Source organism: Coptis chinensis, chromosome 2 (assembly GCF_015680905.1).
Source record: "Coptis chinensis isolate HL-2020 chromosome 2, ASM1568090v1, whole genome shotgun sequence".
NCBI lineage: Eukaryota > Viridiplantae > Streptophyta > Magnoliopsida > Ranunculales > Ranunculaceae > Coptis > Coptis chinensis.
In genome coordinates, this window is record NC_141457.1 from 27571852 (window position 1) to 27593969 (window position 22118).

At 36.7% G+C, this 22118-nt stretch overlaps 1 pseudogene; it reads right to left on the reverse strand.

The window, feature by feature from the left end:
* Window positions 1–7509: 7509 nt before the first annotated feature.
* Window positions 7510–8334, reverse strand: LOC147515600 (putative LRR receptor-like serine/threonine-protein kinase At3g47570 pseudogene; annotated as a pseudogene).
* Between the last annotated feature and the right edge of the window lie 13784 nt (window positions 8335–22118).

Sequence of the window (22118 nt, forward strand, 5' to 3'; positions counted from 1 at the left end):
TGGACATCACAGTGAACATCTCAAATGAATTGGCGATGCTTGGATATATGCTACCAGCTTACGGTGACATATATTATATGTTCGCACCCACATTCATTTTGGACGATTCGATTAAACTTGGGATTCTTGGTCATAATCACAACTTTAATTTATTTGCTTAAGCGAGCGGGGATGAAGAACCTTGTGTTAGTATTGTTTATGATTTCAGTTGTTTGTATATTGCTTGCTCATGTTATTATGCTCTACAATGCAAAAGGTCTAATAGATAACATTTTTAGGTAATCTTGGATAAACGCGTATTATCAAAAGAGGAGTGAAGAAATGGCGGTTTGGAATTGCAAGAGGCCTAAGATGAATCTATATGCTATTTTATGTCTTTTTTTTTTGCTTTTTAGTGAAGATAGTTTTATTTGAAAGCTACTTGGGGGATGTTTAGAATTGTTTTTGTTAAGTTAATACCTTTATTATTAAGACGAGTTTAGAAAAAAAAAATATGCAACTCATTTGTTTATAACAGAGTAAATTGACCCAATTTTATTTATTGAAAATTTGTTATTTATTACATATTATTAGATATTTGATGTTATGTTTTTGTTTTAGGTTTATTTGTTAAATGATAGTTGGGGGTGGAATAATTTGTACAAATGGAGCATAATTGGCAAACGATATTAGTGATAAAATAGTCTTTTCTTGGCATGTAGTGTCGGAATATGAACACAACGAATAGACTTTTTGGACTCCAAATACGATTAGAACGTTAAACTTATGATGCCAATTTTTAAATTCGTTTTAGCTTAAATTACGATAGAAACATTGCTAAAAACACACAAAATTCAAATATTTTAAATTTTTAACGACGATAAAAACATCGCTTATATGAACAAAGTTTCAAATTACTGTTATCTCTAGGGACACTAAGAACGTTGCTAATACTACCTTTTTTTTTAAAAAAAATTGGACTTATAGTGATGATTAAAACGTCACTAATAAAGCTAAAATTTTCAAAAAAAAATTAACTTTTATCGACGATAAAAACGTCGCTAATAACGCTAAAATTTTCAAATTTTCTGAACTTTTATCGACGATAAAAACGTATCTAGTAATCCTCATTACCGACGATTTTGAATATGTCGCAAAAACCCCATCTTTTGCTACGTTATTGCATTTAGAATGCGGAAAAGAGTTAGCGACGCAATTAGGTAATTGGCGACACTAGGAATCGTCGGTGAATATATGATATTTGGAGACGTTGAAAAATCGTAGGCCCATATCATTGCCGACTATAGCATTAGCGACGCTGACACAACACTCCAAAAACCGTCGCAAAATGTAATTGGTGACGTTTTGGCAATTTTCAGCGACAGTTTTTTTTGTCGCTAATGACCCTATTTCTTGTAGTGTATATTAAATAAAATTGTTACCTACACAAAATATTGCCAAATATCATAAATATCGTTGAAATTGTTAAAATATCGCTGATATTTGCAGTCTCATATATTTCTACACATATCGCGATATTTTTGTATCCATAGCTGAAATCTTGATAGATATCACAATATTTTGTACTATGGTGTCATATATAAGTTGCCCACGAACAAGTTAATAAGCGTAAATAAAAAAATTGTTCAAGGCACTATATAAGCTGCCCCACGATATCTGTTTAAGAGAAAGCATGCACACTTGTATATAAGTGAGTAGATGTAGGATACAAACGTAAGTGAAGCTTATCTTACAAGTGGAAAATATTAAGAAGAAGAGAAAGTAGAGAATGCAAGCTCTAACACTGCTTGAACATAAGTTTGCAGAAGACTTTGATCATATCACAATCATGTTGGGTTCCACCAACATCTTCAAAAGTTCAAATCATGTCTTGGTATCTCTTGCTGGGATATTACTTACGAGGTTGTTATCTCTTGCTGGGATATTACTTACGAGATTGTCTACCCTGATGATGTCCTCATAGGAATGAGGTTCACGACTGTTGGATGTGTGATCCAACAATCTAGAAATACAACATTCTCTCATCTTCTCTCTCATCCTTTTTGTTTTTGATTTTCAGACTGTTAAATCACACATCCAACAATCTGCAGACCCTCATCCCTATGAAGATATCCTCGAGATAGCTAGAGCCATTACTTACAAGTAATTGGGCTGAGAGCCCAATTTTCCCAAATATTTTTGCCCAAAGTCTACTTCAATTTTAATTTCGCCATAAGTCCTATGTAAATTTAAATGAGGGCATCTAGGGTGCATCACGATGTATGTGTGCGCAGGAATGAGAGCCGTTGACAGTACTTCTTTGTTGCAATATACACGAATCCCCTGCCTATATGAGTGGCCTAGATGCCTGCGCATGGGTGCACCCTGCGCACACTAGCTTTTCGGAATTTAAATTTGTATATGAAAACAAAAAATTACATGCAAATTTAAATTTACATAGGACTTATGCCGAAATTAAAATTGAAAATGTGTCCTTGAGCCGAAATTATAAGTAAAAGTTGATAACGTCAGCCCGATTTGGGACTTCTGGCGAAATGAAAAATCAAGGTGGACTTATTGCGAAATTATTATTGGGCTTTGTCTTGGGCCGTAATCTCTGTATTAATTATTCCTAGAGCATGGGTTAGGATTAAGGGTGTAAAACGGGCCGAGCTGGCCCTCAAACCATGAAGCCCGTATGATTTGAAGGTTGGGCCGACCTTACCCTCTCATGTAGTGAGGCGCAGGCCTATGAAGGCCAATGTTAAAATTGTGAAGCCCTAACCCTCACCTTAGCCCTCTCTTTAGAGAATTGAGGGCCGAGCTAGAAAATCGGGTTTGATTACTCTCTTAAACTCTTTATTTACAGTATAATTTTGCTAAATTGATACGTGATAAATTAATTATCACGTTTAAATAATATATTTTCTCAATATTGACTTTGGTTAATGTACTTAATTAATAATTTGGTTAAAATTTGTAAGATAATAAAATTCAAAAGTTTCATTCATATTAGGTTTTATGTGGCCGATGTATTCCATGAATCAATAATAAATGTATATGAGACAAAAAATATGATATGGTGTTGTAGGTTGTAGAATAACTTGTGTTTGATTAGTTGAAGTTGATTAAAAACTTCATTACCATATACCAAGGATCATATCACCATAACTCTGATTTATATTTTATTCTTGCTTATACATGGAGAAGTGACCCATATTCTGATAATAGAACAATTTGTTATTTTGAACTAGATTTTTTTATGTAACCCTGTAGGAGCCTACACAAAGCATTAGCTTATGGTTAAGTGTTCGATCATCTCAACCTGGTTGGAATGGGATTAATTTTTTAAAGGGTTTTAAAGTTTCAAGGCTTTTTGACTGAGACTAGTCGCCATGACCTCCATATCTTAACCTCTTCCTTATAATCCACCATGACCAGAGAGGGGTTTGAACCCCCTGACCCATCTCATCCCACCACTACCCTCTCACCTTCTTCCCCTTCAGATCCATCAAACATCCCCGTCACTACATCATATCTACCAAATATTCCAAATTCAGATGCGGTGGTGGCTGATCAAGCAGTCTTGCAGACGACAAACATCAACTCTATTGGGTTTAGATCTTGGAGCTCACTTTTTAACATAAGTAAGAACTCTAAACTCAAACCAAACCTTAAGAAGGTATTCCCAAATTTTACAAATGGTGTTGCTGATGTCCCATTAGAAATAGTGGAGGAAAGGATATCTTTTTGGAAAGATTATGTGGTTGGATTCTTTGTAGAGAAGAGGTTATCTTACCCTTTTGTCAAAGAATCATTAAACAAATACTGGAAAGTAAAAGGTAGCTATGAGATGATAGCAGATAGAGACCTATTCTACTTCAAATTTCTGAATGAAGAAGATCGTAAGATGGTTATTGAGCATGGTCCCTTATTCATCGCCGGCAGGATATTTGTTGTTCGGCCTTGGTCCAAATCTATAGAACAACATCGAAACAAGATGAAATCTCTCCCCATATGGGTGAAACTTGACTTACCAAAGCAGTTGTGGACTGGTAATGGGATTGATTTTGTCTCAAGTATTATTGGGGAACCCATTTGTATGGACAATGCCACGGCAAACAGGACACGACTTAGCTATGCACGAATTTGTGCGGTTGTTAATACATATTTCAAGTTCCCTTCTTCTATTAGAGTCAACTTGGGCGATGGAAAAGAGGCAGATATAAGCTTGGAGTATGACTGGAATCCATCACTTTGCAAGATTTGTAACATTTTTGGGCATACTGATGCAAAATGCCACAAAAACAAGGAAGCACAAGCCACCCAAAACCCGAAACATGTGAGGGCAAAACCAACAAAGAAACAACCACAAAGATGGACACCCAAGAAAAATACACAAGGAGGTCAAACAAGCTCCTTAAGAGATGATGGAGGTGCTCCCATCCTTGGGGATTGTGAGGTGACTTCAATTGTCGTAGTAGAGAGCCAACAATCTGCTGATGTACAAATTGAGCAGCATGAAAATGAACAAATGAGGATTGAAATCCCTTTAGAACAAGAGCTCTATGGTCAAATTGTTCAGCATGAAATCACTAATGTGGCTTCTCCTACTTCTCAAGTTGCTGAGGTTGATGTTGGTTCTCTTATGGTCGTTATTCCAACTCAAGTTGATGTGACTGCTAACACAAATGTTGATGCTGCTAGAGCTTTAGCTACTACGGTTGTAGTTGGTACACATAGAGATGTCGCACCAGCTAAAGATACTCATCAAAATGTTGCTTTTGCACACATGAATGCTAAAATTAGTAATGTTGATTTGAATGTTGGGGTTCAAGTGGATATTGTTCCAGTACTAGTGGATGTTGCTATAGTTGCAAATGCTTCCCAGACGTCATGATTGGTGAGCAGGCTTGTGCACCCATGATGAAACAGCAGACGAGATACAAAGTACAACCTATCTCTCCACATGGTACAAGGTTGAGAGTTCAAAGAGAAACTCAAGCTGATGAGGAATGGAGCACGGTTAGGTCAAAAAGAAGTAGCAAAGAACCCTCTCCAAGTGTGGTTAGGGGGCGCTTAGCTGGAGAAATTAGTCCTACCTTAGGTATGATTAAGCAGGCTTCCAAGACAAAATATAAAGGTAAAAATCTTGATGGATACATCAAGGAGATTTTGTAGGAAACTTATTCCAAAAATATACTTATTGTTAAGTAAACAAGAAATCAAATTGATATAACAAATATATCATGAACAAACCTTTAATTTCAACAAACAAACAAACTTTTTACTTCAACGAATGGACTTAATTTACCAATGATTAAATCTGAGCCTAGTAATGATTCACTATGTCCTTAAGACAGATTTTTCCCCTCGCGGTGCTTGAAGGTTGATGGAAAACTGTCTCCCAAGATAGAACGGATTTTCTTTTATAGAAAGCTAGCACTTCAATTCTATAGAATCAGCAAACACAACATAGTATTTGACTAAGAACAGAGGGAGAGGAGAAAGATCAGAACTCTGTGTGATCTGGGTGTCTTTCTCTCCAAATTCATCCACTATTTATAGGTGAGTGGTGCCTCTTGAAACAACAACAGGTGACTCTTGGGAAAAAAGTAAGCAACTCTTTGAAAAGTCACATGTTTGAAAAAAGACACATCATTTCGACATAAAGCACACAAGCTTTGAACCGAGTGCCTATTTTTTGAAGGTCACATCTTTTTTAAGCATGATGCACTTATTACAAACCCGGTGCACATTTCGAAAGGTCACACCTTTTCGGTATGATGCACTGTTTCAAACCAGTGTATTCTTTCGAAAAGGTTTTTCTCACTTTACGTACTGTTTCAAGATAAACCCATTTCATCTCAAGTGGGGTAACTTGAGAGACAAATTACTCATTCATATCTCAATAGATTTGTGCAAATCCATTTTTCTAACAAATTTCAGATGATATTCTTGGATTAACATACGATTGCGGTGAATGTGGGACTTTTTTCTACAATTCACAGAAACATCTAAGGAATGATCATCCAGTCTTAAGGGATAAATTTTTGTTTGGTGGAAGACATTAAATGTTTTTATGTTGTAAACTCTTTGTGTGTATACCCGAGTGGGTTATGTTCATGAGCTTCTCATGATTGTTAAGCTTAGAGCCTAGTATTATTGTAGTGAAGATTCTCTCTATAATGATCATACTCGTAGGGAGGGCTGTAACTCTTGAAGTTTAATCAACAGTTAGGGTCTGCCTCAACCATAGTACAAAATATCCCGATATATCGCGATATTTGGGGATATCTATCCAAATTTAAGAGAAAGATATATAAATATCACGATATGTTTAGAGATATATACAACTGCAAATATCAGTGATATTTCGACGATATTTGCGATATTTGCGATATTTTGAGATATTTTGTGATATTTTGAGATAATTGGCGATATTTTGTGTATATAACAATTTTATTTAATATTTACCATTATATTTCAAATAAATATAAATAATGTATCATGATATATTAAGAAATATCCACAATATCCACGATATTTATCGATATTTTGGATATATCCACGATATTTGCATGTAAAACAATGTCAAATATCCCCAAAGAGAAGGATATATCCATGATACATATCCAGAAATTGAATATCGATAAATACCCATATCCTAATATTTTGTACTATGGCTTCAACCACGTAACTTTTTTTTAAAAAAAAAAAAAAAGGTTTCAAGGCTTCCAAACACGCACATAAGAATTAAGAAAAGAAAATTCAACGGAATACCAATAGCAAAACTCTATTTCTGAGTCGATCTTCTAGAGATGTAGATCTTGTCAACAGTACATTATATCCTCTTCTTTTGTATGCTTTGTATACTGGACTGTAATAACAACTAGCCAATTAGCCCGCCTGCGGCCGGGCCTGCTACATATATAGTTTAGTTTTTATTTTTATCAAACTATTAACAACTGCAATATAGGCATATAGGCAGTACCCAACATTACCTGCCATTAGCTGCATTACCTACCAATGGCAGAGTATTGACTGACCTTCCTCCATTGAAATATAATTAACGCATGAGTTATATAAAAAATTAATAGCGGGCTGCCATATGAAATTAATTTTCCTTTGTACTAATTCTTTTGAGGAGTAAGTATAATGATTCTTTCAAGAAATAATAAGTATAAACAAATTGATCAGTATATGTATATTCTTATTTGCTATAAATTTCTAATGTATATATGAATTTCTAAGGATTCATCGTGATTTTGTTAAGTGTGAGGTTGTGGGGCAGAGTTTTATGCTTCATCAGATTAGGAAGTTGGTCGGGCTTGCAGTTGCTATCATGAGGGATTGCGCACCGGAGTCTTTGATTGAAACAGCTCTGTAGAAGTAAGTACTTTTCGGTTTCTATATTTCTCCGTGATCTTGAATTCCAACAATGACTTCTTTATGCATATGCAATTTCTTGAGAACCTCACTGATGCTCATTCTGTTGACAGCTGAATGTGATGAGCATGCAACACCAATTTATAGTACGGAAGTCAGGCACTCTCTCATTCGATCTGTCATGCATATCTGCTCTTCAACACCATTATCACCATTTGGAATCTCTTGAAGAACAAAACACGTATCTAAAATGTCCATCAATCCCACAGTTAAGTTTACTTTACAAAAGTTGTGAAGGTTTAGGCTATCGTCAAACATTGCATCAGTTGGTCTCTTTCCTGTAAACATCTCCAACAACATTACTCCATAGCTGTACACATCTCTTTGTGTAGAGACCTCTGCACCCATTACATACTCTACACAACATTCATTGCTTTCTTAAGTACGATCATAGATTTCAAAAAATTCACAACAACTAATTAAAATAGTTAAACCCATACCTGGAGGGATATACCCAAGAGTTCCTCTTACGCCCATTGGACTTGTTTCGCTTTCAACAGAAATGCTAGTGTTCCCGTGAAAAAACTTTGCTAGTCCAAAGTCAGCAACATAGGCGACTATGTCATCATTGAGAAGGACGTTGCTTGGCTTCAGATCATAGTGAACAATTGGCGTTGGACAATAACTATGAAGATAATCTAATGCATAAGCAACATCAATCGCTATATTTAACCTTTGGATAAGGTTCAAGTTTCTCGAAGGCCTTCATGATCTATCTGATGAACTTCGATGCAACCAACTTTGTAAGCTTCCATTTGTTATGAATTCAAAAACTAAAGCCTTAAAGTCATTACCTTCGAAATCAATACTGGCGCAAACAGTCTTGATTTTCAATAAATTCCGATGTTGAACCTTTCTCAAAACTTCACACTCGGCCATGAAACTCTTGGATGTACCTCTTTCCATGAGGTTGAGCACCTTCAATGCTATAATACTTTCATCTCTATTAAGAACACCTTTATATACGGATCCAAAATTTCCCGTACCAATCAAGTTTTGTGGAGAAAAACCATTTCCGTTGGAGACTACTTTTCCAAAAGAGTTTTGAAGAAAGATTTGCTCGACGCTTTTACTTCAAGCAAAATGCAAGAAACAGGAATGATATACTTAACAGAGGGAGAAGAACACCAAGTATCACCTTTAAAGCAAGAGACATTTCCTTTTTTTTTTTTGACATTTGGATAGGGCATTTCGGCAAATGAAGTTCGGTAACACCCCCGCATAAGTTACTGTTTCCACCAATTGAATATACACTCACATTTTCAAAGATCCCTCTTATTGGTACGTCACCCTCAAAGTTATTGAATGATAGATTTAAACTTTCCAGAGCACCAAGGTTTTCAAGAAGTTTAGGAATTTTTCCCCGACGGTTATTTAAATGAAAAGATCGATATCTTCAATACCTTTCAAACCGCCAAAAGAAGAGGGGACGACTCCTTGAATGAAATTACCTTGTAAATAAATATCGAAAAACAAAAATGAAATTCGGTAACTCAACTATGCCTTTGGTGTTCATTATCAGTATAACTCTGAAAAGCATCGCGAATGGGCATTTTACAATACATATTAGGCAACATTACCCTATGGTCTTTCCAATGAAACGACTTAAGATGACAACTTGAACAACCCACACATTCCTATCAAGGGTAAAAAATCTGTCTTCAATCCACATAGAGTGTAAAAGATTGGCATGAGCAACACCGAAATAAAGCGGTCGAACTTCTCTTCTAATCACGGATCCTAAAGGTGGTCCATATGGTATAGCCAAACCCGAATATAAATGGTGCCATTACATAACCTTGCCCGATGATGTGACGACAAATGTAAATGCTAGCAACAACATAATAAAACTACATAGGTAAATTTCCCTGACTGGTTTTCCTTCTGGAGTCTTTTTGATGACCCATAATGCTACTGGTCGGACCAAAAACACAGCAATGGCTAGCAAGAAAGCACCTGATGTTATGGATCCTAAGGTATTTGCAAATGCTTTTTCACCTTTGAGCATGAAACTAATCTTAAAAATTACAATAGAAACCACTAAACAAATATCAGATATTAAAGATGAAGAGGAGGCTAGACGACCAAGCTCCGAATTGAGAATCTTGAGGTCACTGAGGAAGCAAGTAATAACAGGGAAGGTATAACACCCCGTCTTTTTATTGCATTTCCTATAATAATATTAATAGTAATAATAATAATAATGTAAATAGAAAACAGAAATAGGATATCCAGTTGTTAGGATAAAAGCCCGTCAGTAAGTAGATAGGTTTAAAACCCTTGTTTTTCGGAGAGGTTTGAGAAACTAAAAAATAGGGGTTCCTCACGTAGAGTTTTTTTTCGAGAAAAACAAAACGAGAGTTTTAGAAAAAAAAAGTGAGAGTTTTACTGAGAGAAAAAAAAAGGGGTTTTGAACGAGGAAGATTATCGTTTATTGAAGACGAATGAAGCGACGGGGTTTAGATTTCGGGAGCCGTTGGCCGCTTCGATTTTAACAGTGAGTAGTCATACTATATTATATTTTTATTGGTTTCGATTTAAACATACCAGTAATGCCGTTTTTCTCAAATTTCAATTTTTGTCAACTCTGTAAATGGTTAGCCACCATTTTGAACCCCTGCAGTAGATCAAATAGGACGACTTTTGGCATTTAAACCGCCGGTCCGACGGACACCGCTAATAATGGCGTCGCCATCAAGCAGACACCAAACCGTTCCTTGTTTTTTTGTATGGTTTTTATTTGTTTTGTGGAATTGTTAATTTGTTAACTTGAATGTTATTGATGATGTTTGGACTGGGCGTGGTGAAGTAGAGGTGGTTGTTTCAGATGAGGGGAAGTGCTGTAAAGCTTGAACAACCATTAATGGCGTTCAAGCAAGAACATAACCGTTTTGTGTATGTTGTTGCTTAACTGTTGTCGGGTTTGATTGTTTTGTTGTGAGGTTATGTTGTTGGGTTGAGGGGGATTGTTGGTGGTGGATTGGGTGTTGGAAATTTGACAATTGAAGCTTGAAAAAAAAAACCTTTAATGGCGTCGGTCGAATTTCTTCAGTATAACAGAAATGGTGAATTGTTGATATGGGTAGTTAGGGTTTTTCTCCCTGAACCAAACCGCTGGGTTTGTTTTAATTAGGGGTGGCCGGTGGTGGCTGTGTGGTGGTCGGTGGTGGTTGGTTGAAATTGGAGAGGAAGGAGATGAACAGTAGCCAAAAACGATTTTGGGCTTGGGCCAAAATCGTGGGCTAATATTTTTATTTTGGATTTTAACATTTTGACTTTAAGATTAGACTATGGGCCTTAGGATTTGGGCTTTTGGGTTTTTGGAGTTTAGGCCGGGTTGACCAGAGTTGACTATTGACTTTGACCAGAGTTGACTGTTGACTTTGACCAGGGTTGACTTTGACCAGTTGACCCGAAAATTTGACTTTTTCCTAAAATTATGATTCGGTCTAATAGGATAAGTCTAGGACTATTAACGTGTTTGACCTTAGGCTAGGACCTTTATAAATATACTTGTGTACGTGTATTTACTGCTTTGTGATTTTTTAGTCTTTTGCGATACACAACGTTATGACACTTATACATTCATGAAATTAATAACGCGTAAACCAAAATTAATTGAATCAAGATATTCCTACGTTCTCTGAAATAATATATACAATAAAATACAATAATCGTAAACAAAAACTTACCGCACCCTTTTTAGAACTCTCCACCTTCAAGTTTTAGAATTGAGTTTATGGCTGATGAAGTCATATGTAGGTGGGCATTTATTGAATGTGCCATAAATGGCCCGTTAGTGTTATATAAGGGTATTCATTGAATGTGCTATGAATGACCCGGGTATTCATTGAATGTGTCATGAATGACCAAATTGTAGTTGACTGCCCTAAAGAGTGATAACCGTAAAAATAGTAGAATCCTAAATATTAATGCTACAAGAACACTAATACGTAATCCTACCGTTCTTACGTTTAAATCAATTCTTCTTACTCTCAAAACATATTCATGCAATATAATGAGTAAGGAATTCGTTCCACTCTTAAACCCTCAAGACTTAAATAGAATTCAATTATTCAAACACAAGGAACAGTGAGAGTGATGTGTTTGGTGTTTAAACTAAAACTAATTATAAATTTAAGACAACTAAATCTAAAGATTCTAACTTTATGAAATTTAACAAACAATAATTAAAATCTAACATCAATAACTACGAAATGACTAACAACCAAGAAATGAAATTAGATCTAAGCAATAGATAAATGACAAAATCGAATTTGATCAATAATAAACTACTTGATTTATCTAATGAAGCAATAACAATATTTTAATACTTTAAATTAAAACAAGGAAATGAAAACTAATAAAATGGAGATTCAAAACTAGAACTAGATCTAAAAACTAATCTAGATCTATCTTTTTCTAACCCTAAACTCCATTAACATTAGCTTCCTAACCTAACTGCCATTAACACTGAGTCAAGCTTTTGTTTTATACTTCCGCATCCAAAAATCGTGCATGGGCTTGGAGCCATGTTTTGGGCGGAAAAATCGGACCCCAAAACCCAATTTCTTTAGTCCAAAAGGGCTCTTCAGCTGCAGTTGGCTTCGACAGATGTTTCGTCCACTTTTTCTCCTCTGATTGGGTCAAGACTTAGACCATTGGAAAGCTCTTTCCGAGTCGGTCGTTTTGACATAAGGTAGACCCAATTCCGAGGTCCGAGTCCAAAGATATGGTCTTCTGGAAGTTCTCACCGACTTTGTGCACTGTTTCTGCCCGCGTGGACTTTGACTTTTCATCTTTTGACCGGGCTTTACAAAGGCTTTGTCTTCTTGAATCTTGGCCTTTAATCATAGAACTTCTTAGCAACCAACCCTTGCTCCATTATCTCGCTAAAGTGGTACATATCTGCACATAATGGACTTTGAAGCCTGAAATACATAAAAACACGTAATCAGTATTAACTCTTAATTATTACTCACATAATTGGTCTAAAAGTATGATTATTAAGGGGTTAAAACTACAGTATTGGGCTCTTATCAAACCACCCCCAAACAGCATTTTGCTTGTCCTCAAGCAAATATGAGAAATTAGAATAAGTGACCAAAAATGGAGTTCTATCTACTCTCGTTTCGCTGAGTGCGATTGCATTGACCATATGCAACAAGGCCTTAAACCACTAGGAATTCCCTAGTGGACGAGTTACAGCCTCGTGAGAGTTTTCCAAATGAAGGTACTCACAAACTTCTTCTATACTACAACGACTAAGAAATAAAACTATTGTTTTCTCATTCATGTCTCAACTATCTATCGTCTCACTAGCAAATACATAAGAATAACCCAAATGTAACCCTAAGCTAATATATGCATAATAATCAATCATCTAAAATAAACATATAACAATGAGTAATACTATGAAATGTAATAGCAGGTCCGTTTAAAAACTCGAATAAGCGTCCTTAAGTAGGTCCTCACATAAATGTCAAGACAAAAACCACTGATTTTTCCACTCAAGTTTTATTTACTCCGGTGTGCGGTGGGCACACTTTACCTTACAATCTCAATGACAACAAGGAAGCGGGGGTCGATCAAACACATCGCCACTTACTATCCCACTAACCTATTCCTAATTGAGCTAGAGGTCTTTATTAGGTGTTGGGGATTAGGAGATGGTTTAAGAAGGAAGGAAATGGATATTCAAAAAGGACAAGTCCGAGATAATAGAGTCTTCATATTATGTAACTAGAAAACCTTGTTATTTACTTTTGCTTCTACACTTTGTTTCCATCCTTAGCCATATTTTTTTTTTTCTTTTCTTTGGCTTTTGACTCCTTTTATTCTATTTTTTTTTTTTTTTTTTTTTTTTTTTTTTTTTTTTTTTTTTTTCTTTTCTTTGGATGGAAACTTCTTTTCTTTATTTTCTTTTAAAAGCAATTAACTAACTTTTTGTTTTTACACGTGTTTTTCTCTTCTTCTTTCTTCACTCATTCTATTCTCAGACTTATTCTAGATTGGGTAGGTTGATTTATTTTATTTTTTTATTTTGTTTTGTTTTTGTAACAGGGTAAAGGAATTGTGGTTTATGGAAGGCTAAAGAAAGGCTCAGAGGGGCGACTAGCGGAAAATAATTCATAGGTTTGAATTTTTGGCTATATCGATCCAAAGAGGGCCTAAATTCTCGCTTAGGATATGGCATAGTGATCAAGCAAGTGGACGTGTGATTTCTCTATCCGGATTTTACTTCTCCCTTGTGTCATTTCTCAAATATTTAAGCTTCATATAAGGCTTTAGGCTATATTCTCACAGGATTTGTAGAATAAGTACTCTAGCCTAGATTTCAGAAACTTACTGCTAACAATCATAGATACTCATGTAATATATTTATAGATAGATGCAAAGATTATTACCTACATATTAACCTAAGTTTCTAACAATTATTCGATGCAAAAGCTACGTTGAGACTTCTAGATTGTTAAGAGCATAGAGAAAGAAAACAAGTACCAATATTCCTAAGTGTATAGCATAAACTTATTTATTTATATTTTTGAAATTTTAACTTGAAATCAAATGCATATTATACATATCTATATCCTAACAGATGCCTTAATTACACGTGTTTCTATCCCCCAAACAAGAAACATGCTTTGTCCTCAAAGCATTTAAATAAAGAGGGTAGAAAAATACCATGGAAATGCGTGAAATTCGGAACATCCGCAAAACAAGGTTAGAATATACTAATATAGGAAATAAAAAAAGCGACGAACTCTATAAGAGTTCCACCCATTATGGGGTTAACAATTAAATTGCTTGGGACATAAGCGGACACTAACCCAAACTAAAAACTTACCTCCACTCCAAATTTACACGTCATCCTCCTCTTCTATCAAGAAGTGAGGTTCCTTCGCCAGCGTCTGCCATGCCATGATAATTTGCCATGCCGCGACGCCATTTATCATCTATGATTGCTAACCTATTAAGCGCCACTTGGTCGGATGGGGTGTAAGGTGCAACCTGATGAGGTTGTATCCTCCATCCTTGCCAAGTCATTGCACCTGGAAAGATCGATAATATAATTGGTGGGTCTCACAAATGTCGACCCCAACCCAATCCGTGAAACGGGCACAAAAACGAGGAAAGAAACATAGCATAATACGGAAACTAATATAGGCATAAGAAGATACTTATGCCTCATGCTATGGGCTCGTGCTAAACTAGACATTAAGGTCTTAGGAAGGTCATATAGCAGCGTTCCTCGGCTAAAGCAAGGAAAACATCGCAAGTGGCATCATTCGCGGAAGAAAAATGCCACTCCCTAATATGTTTAGCATGATAAAGAACATTACCGTATCACATTAAGGGACAAGCTACCAAGGGCTACGTTATATGTCCCTTGGTCCTCTACACGAAAATGCCGGACCCATAAGCCTCATGCAAAAAGTCATAAGTGTAGACATGCATATTATCTACCCAATAGCATCATGGGTCTTGTATTTCAAATGAGCATGGCAAGTCCAAGAACAATTGCTAGCAAGAACCATAAGCGGTTCCCACCCTACGTGTGTGATCACCTCACAAACCAAGCACCATAAGTAGTGCTTTGAAACAAATCTTTGAAAGATCGTTCGGTATTATTGTAGGAGATGTCATCTCAAAACTACGCCTGGAACAAACCGCAAAATCACCCGAACAACCCGCGGAAAACTGGAATTTTTGGTCCATGGAAGTCGTAAGCGCTCGAAAGGCCATTAACTAGGGCGCCGAAGTCGCCTCTGTATTTAAAATTCCGGTGTTTGGCCGCGAAGTCGCTTGGTATGAGGGCGGTCGCTCTAGGTCCAATAGGCGAGGGTGGGTCGCTTCGATATGAGGGCGGTCGCCGCCGACAAAATTCTTCAAAAAGTAAAAGGCGCAGCGCTGCTCGACAAAGCGCAGCGCGCCAAAACGGAGTTTAGAGCAAAAAGAAGGTAAAACTTGGAGTGGAAAACGTTTTTTTTTTTTTTTTTTCTGGGGGCCGAGGTGGGGGCAAGAATAGGAAGTTTAGTGATCAAGCATAGAAAAACCAAACACCCCACCCCCCCAAACAAATTTTTGAAAACAGGTTTGTAAAAATTTGTTTTAAAACGTCGGGTCTTTTAAAGTTAGATTCCCCGGACTTAAAGTGATATATATGTATTTACATGCAGGTTCCCATATATCAATAATCTAAAAAGTTGTGGGTCTTTCCACAAATAATTAACATGGAATGCACCATCAAAACGTAATTAAGCACCAAGATTTCCTATGACGTAGCTTAGTGGAATGAGAGTAAAGCCTTATAGATCTAAAACCTAATCGAGCATACGCTTTCTTCTTTGTCCTCTACGAAGGGGAATGCCAAGTAAATGAACATGAGAAAATTGATGGTTGTGGAAGATCGTGTAGGATGTGGATAATTTTGAGAAGGGAAAAATGGAAAAAATGAAAAAGTGTCCGGGGCTTGTCCTTGGGTGTTACTTCTTCACTAGTTGGTTTTAGATAGTTATGAAGCATAGGAGAAACGCCAAGGTCAAGTACAAACTCAATGGTTCTTTGAAAAGGTAGAGGGTGAGGAACATTAAGTGATGGAAGGTGAATGAGTGACATGAGGATGTGAGGTGGGTGAATGGTGTTCAACTAGTGTTCTTAGGTCTATGTCATCGAGGGCTTTGAGATATGCAAGACATTCCTCAATAGGTGGGTAAGAAGAATCACCGGGATAGAGGGCTTAAAAAATTCTTCTTCCGTCATGGCGTTAAGAGATGAATGGATGTCAATAGGAGAGAACTCAAGGAGTCGAAGGAAATCTTCCTCGATGTTATCTACGCCTAGGGAGTAGAAATTGTGATCCTTGTCTTCTTCCATAAGAGGGTATCTACTAGTGTGGGGACTAAAGTGTCACCGCACTAATGTGAGGTACAAAACTCTCAATGGACTTCACTTCTCCTTCTATAGGCAAACCTAGTTGTCCCTGTTTTTGTCTAAACATGTTAACTTCTACGTAAAGATTTCCAAAAGAAAGAGTCATTGAGCCATCCCGACAATTGATTTGGGCATTGGCGGTTGCCAAGAAAGGGCATACTAAGATGATGGGAATGGAATCATGAGCAACTTCGTGTCGAGAATAACAAAGTCGGCGGGATAGTAAAAATCCCGAACTTTAACAAGAATATTTTCAACTACACCCTTGGGATACTTAATAGAACGATCGGGCTAACCGCAAAGTCATTTTGGTTGGTTGAAGTATTGTTAGACCCAGTTGTTTATATAAATAAAAAGGGTAAGTTAACACTCGCCCCCGTGTCTAATAAAGCGGTTGTTATGAAGGTATCACCTAAGGTGCATTGTACAATAGGATCTACCGGGGGTCCTTGTACTTAACAATTCCGTTATGTTCGGATAAAGAGGGATATTGTTCGGTTAAGAATGCTTCGTGGGGTATGTTGGTTTTCCTCTTCTTGGTGCACAACTCTTTTAGAAACTTAGCGTGTCCAGGTAGACTTTTTATAGCTTCTAGAAAAGGTAGGTTTATAGTCAAATTTTTAAACACTTCCCTAATCTCATCAAAATTCTCGTCCTTTTTAAACACAACTAGTCTTTGGGGATATGGTGCTTTATCACTATTTTTAGCAGAAGGGATAAAAGTTTTATTAGGCTTTGCTTTATCTCTATCCGTTTTCCATCTAGGTATCCATATTGGAACCTCTACAGGTGTAGGGTCTTCACTTTCTATTATTGGATCTTGTAATGTTTTCCCTTTTGGTTGTGGTTTAACCGGGTACTTCTACAACAGTAGGGTCTTCAGTTTCTATTATAGTATTTGGTATGGTATCATTTTTAGTTTGCGGGTAATCTTTAGGCATAGTCACTTGGTTATCAACTACTCACCTCGAACGAGCGAAGGGTAGTGATTGCCTGTAGGTCCCCTTTGGTTTATATTACCATTACCGTAAATACTTTTTTTTATTTCAAAGGCGGTGTTTGTTGACTTAGGATTAGGCAATTGCTTGACTTGGAAACACGCCGGTTTGGTTATTATTTTGGTTAGAAGACATGTCAATAACCTTTTGGCACAAAGACGCATCATTTGCATCGTTTGTTTCATCATATTAGAGTTTTGATCATCGCGATCTTTCATCAAGTTGGAGTTTTGTTGCATAATTTGATTTTGTTTCTCCAACAAGGTCACTACTACTTTGTCGTAGATGGTTGTATTGGAATTAAAGCTTGTTGGCGTTCATGTCTTGATGTTGATAGTTACGGGTTATGGGCACTAAACCTCTATTTTGGTCACCTAAGTTCCATTGTCCTTGATGTTGAGTTAACTGGTTGAAGTGTGATGGTTGTGGTGGTGTTTGTGCATAGACAAGAGGACAATAGAAGTCGGAATGCTCAAGACTACAAATGCACATTACAACGAAAGTAGAGTTAATGTTCATGACTGGAGTGGGTTGTTGTTGAACGAGATGGCATCTACCTTTTAGTGAGGGCATCGATAAGAGTTTTAAGCTTCGGGATCATGTTTAACCTCACGAAAGAAGGAGAGGGAGCGGGAGGAATCGTTACCTCCCCAATTGTTGTTCCTCTTAGATTGATCTTCTAAGAATGTATAAGCCTCTAAGGCTCCTTTTTACTAAGAAAACTACCCCAGTCATGATATCTAGAACCTCCTTATGACGATGTAAAAGCCCCTTGAAGAAGGCACGAACAAAGCGTGTCTTTTCGCAAGATTATGATGTGGGCATTCAATGAGAAGATCGATGAAACGATTCCGTGCCTCCTGAAAAGGATTCATGAGGATTCCGGCGGAAGAAATGAATCTTTTGAAGCATTTCATCTGTCTTTAGTGGTGGGTAAAATTGTTCCATGAACAATTGAACAAGTTGAGCCCATGAGTCCACGAGTTTGGCGTTTGGGCAGTTAACCAAGACGCCGCTTGTCGGCTAGGGTGAAAGGAAACACCCTAAGTTTAACTTGTTCGGACTTACGCTAGGATGATGGAATGTAGTGAGAACTTGGTCTATCCCACGCATGTCTTTGGTAAGGCTTCTCATGGTCTAAACCATGAAAAACCAAGAACAAGTTAAATATATTAGGGGATTCAAAAATCCCCACTAGGTCTACAAGAACGATGCGACTTAGGGCCATCGTTTAGGGCTTTATAAAAATCGAGAGAGGAGTCTCTTGTTCTTTAGCCATTGATGCAAGTGTAGTGTGTGAAATTCTAGATAGGCGTGTTGTATTTATTTCTAGGAAAAACAAGCCTGATTATACTAGAATTAAAACTCCTCCGGACGTAAGAGGCGAGGAGTGGAAGAAGGAGTACCGAATGCCTCCTTGCTTCTGGCGTTTGAATAAATATTCTTGTATCGCGCGATTTTAGTGTATTTAACAAGTTAGAAACACTGAATAACTTTAAGGAATAAAAATATGCATTTACCTATGAAAATTGGGCTGTTCGGATGAATTTTCCTTGTAGGGCGCAGGTTGGGCGCGCGCGCCAAAGGTAAGTTGAAATTACAAGGTTTAAGGGCGGGTCGCGCTTCAACATGGGCGCGGGTCGCGCTCCAGGGTTTTCAAGTTTTAGGCCTTTTATCGTACTCCAAAAAATCTGAAATTTTTACAGTAATTTTCTAAGACGTCTATCAAGTAGCCTGTAAAATTTCAGATCGATCGGAGTTGTGAAAGTCCCTCTACAGCCCTTCAAAGTTTGCATAACGGTTTTCGGACACAATACAAACAACCGAATGGTTAACCCATCAAAACAAATCCAAAAATTTCCAAATTTTTACTGGAGACTCCTGAGAGATTCTAGTTGTTCCTGTAAAATGTTTAGAGCAATTGGATTTCTACAACCTCTCCTTATTGGATGGTGTTCCAGATATTAAGTGTTTGCAACACTGCAGAAACACACTGGAAACACTCTACTATTTAGGAGGTCAAAACAAATAAAAAACTCATCAAATTTTTACTACAAACTCCTGGATTAGGATAGATACTCCTGTAAAAATTATAGAATTTTTAGAACTCCTTAAGTAACCTTACTTGTCTGTTTTTCAAGAACATACGGTGTGAAAACTGAAATGCAGTACTGTAAAGATCGTATTTGTTTTACAAGGTAAACCAACTCTGAAAAATCTGAAAATATTCTAGTAAATCAACAACACATTAAATATTATGTATGAATATTTTCAGAATTTTCGAAAATTTAGAAATACCTTCACCGCAGTGTTTTTCTCTGTGAATCCAAATCCTATGCCCCAAAACAATGAAAACAGTTCGAAAATTCAAGAAATAAGAATGAAAAATTAAAAGGGTGGGTGGGTAGAGAATGGGGGATTGCCCCTTGGATTCAAGCAATTAAATTCTTGTCTTGAACGAGATTAAGACGGCAGCGGCGCCATTTGATAACCGTAAAAATAGTAGAATCCTAAATATTAATGCTACAAGAACACTAATACGTAATCCTACCGTTCTTACGTTTAAATCAATTCTTCTTACTCTCAAAACATATTCATGCAATATAATGAGTAAGGAATTAATTCCACTCTTAAACCCTCAAGACTTAAATAGAATTCAATTATTCAAACACAAGGAACAGATTGAGAGTGATGTGTTTGGTGTTTAAACTAAAACTAATTATAAATTTAAGACAACTAAATCTAAAGATTCTAACTTTATGAAATTTAACAAACAATAATTAAAATCTAACATCAATAACTACTTAAAATGACTAACAACCAAGAAATGAAATTATATCTAAGCAATAGATAAATGACAAAATCGAATTTGATCAATAATAAACTACTTGATTTATCTAATGAAGCAATAACAATATTTTAATACTTTAAATTAAAACAAGGGAAATGAAAACTAATAAAAATGGAGATTCAAAACTAGAACTAGATCTAAAAACTAATCTAGATCTATCTTTTTCTAACCCTAAACTCCATTAACATTAGCTTCCTAACCTAACTGCCATTAACACTGAGTCAAGCTTTTGTTTTTATACTTCCAGATCCAAAAATCGTGCATGGGCTTGGAGCCATGTTTTGGGCCGGAAAATCGGGCCCAAAACCCAATTTCTTTAGTCCAAAAAGGGCTCTTCAGCTGCAGTTGGCTTCGACAGATGTTTCGTCCACTTTTTCTCCTCTGATTGGGTCAAGGCTTAGACCATTGGAAAGCTCTTTCCGAGTCGGTCGTTTTGACATAAGGTAGACCCAATTCCGAGGTCTGAGTCCAAAGATATGGTCTTCGGAAGTTCTGCTGACTTTGTGCACTGTTTATGCCCGCGTGGACTTTGACTTTTCATCTTTTGACCGGGCTTTACAAAGGCTTTGTCTTCTTGAATCTTGGCCTTTAATCATAGAACTTCTTAGCAACCAACCCTTGCTCCATTATCTCGCTAAAGTGGTACATATCTGCACATAATGGACTTTGAAGCCTGAAATACATAAAAACACGTGATCAGTATTAACTCTTAATTATTACTCACATAATTGGTCTAAAAGTATGATTATTAAGGGGTTAAAACTACAGTTTTGGGCTCTTATCAAAGAGGAACTAAGGTATTTCGCCTTGCGGGTTAGTTGTATTCCTTGAATGTACGGGAATGTAGGATTGGGTCTTCCTTGAATGTGGCAGGAATGACCCAGGGCATTCATTGAATGTGCCATGAATGGCCCGTTAGTGATATGATAGGTATTCCTTGAATGTGGCGGGAATGACCTAAGGTATTCATTGAATGTGCCATGAATGACCTGAGTTTTTGTGCCCAAAGAGGCTGTAAAATATGTGTATGAAAGCCCAGAGATGGCTATGATATTGTGGTATTCGGTGGAAGAGAGGCACACAGGAATGTGTGATTTGGCAAATGTGTGGAGTGCAAATCATGGAGTAGGTACTAAAGGGTGGGTGTATAAGAAAAGTAATTGATTAAGTGATAAGAGAAATTTATTTGATTATGCGAGTGTGTTTGGGCTTACTTTTGAATACATATAGGATATGTACATAAGTTATATACAAGTTCTAACTTTCTTTTGCAGGAGGGTAGGATTTAATAATATTTTGTGCAGGGGGCCGGGTCCTACCCTTATACAAAGGGATATATCGGTAAGTTGTAATTCAATTATTTAGATATTAAAACGAGTTATTAGAATGAGTTAATAAGATGGAATTTAATAAAATGAAAGTTTTGCTTGGGAAGAAACTATGCCGTTTGAGATGACGGAACTACTTGTCTTCCAAGCTGAGAATGATTAGGTTATGATAGATTTAAAGTGTTAGTGGGATAAGTAAGAATTTGAAATGTTTATATGTGTTTAGTCTACTCATACCAGCAAATTCAATTTGCTGACCCATGTTTGCTTTGTTTTTGGCAACGTGGGTGTGTTCTTGGGAACATAGGTGGAAGGCAGTGGAACCGCGGCGTGTGATTGGGATTCGTGCCTGGAGCAGTTCGTTAGTTTTCTTTTAGGTCTGATTCTTTATTGGAAGAATGTAATAAAATAGTTTATCTTTTTCATGGCATGAGAACATGGTAGTGAGGAATTTTATTCTGAGAGTTTGTTTGATATTTTATTTGGAAGGATGTTATCTTAATAAAGAAGTTGCGGATAATTATCGGGATTATGTTATTTTAAGTTGTTTCTTTTAGGACATGGCTATTAGGGTTTGTA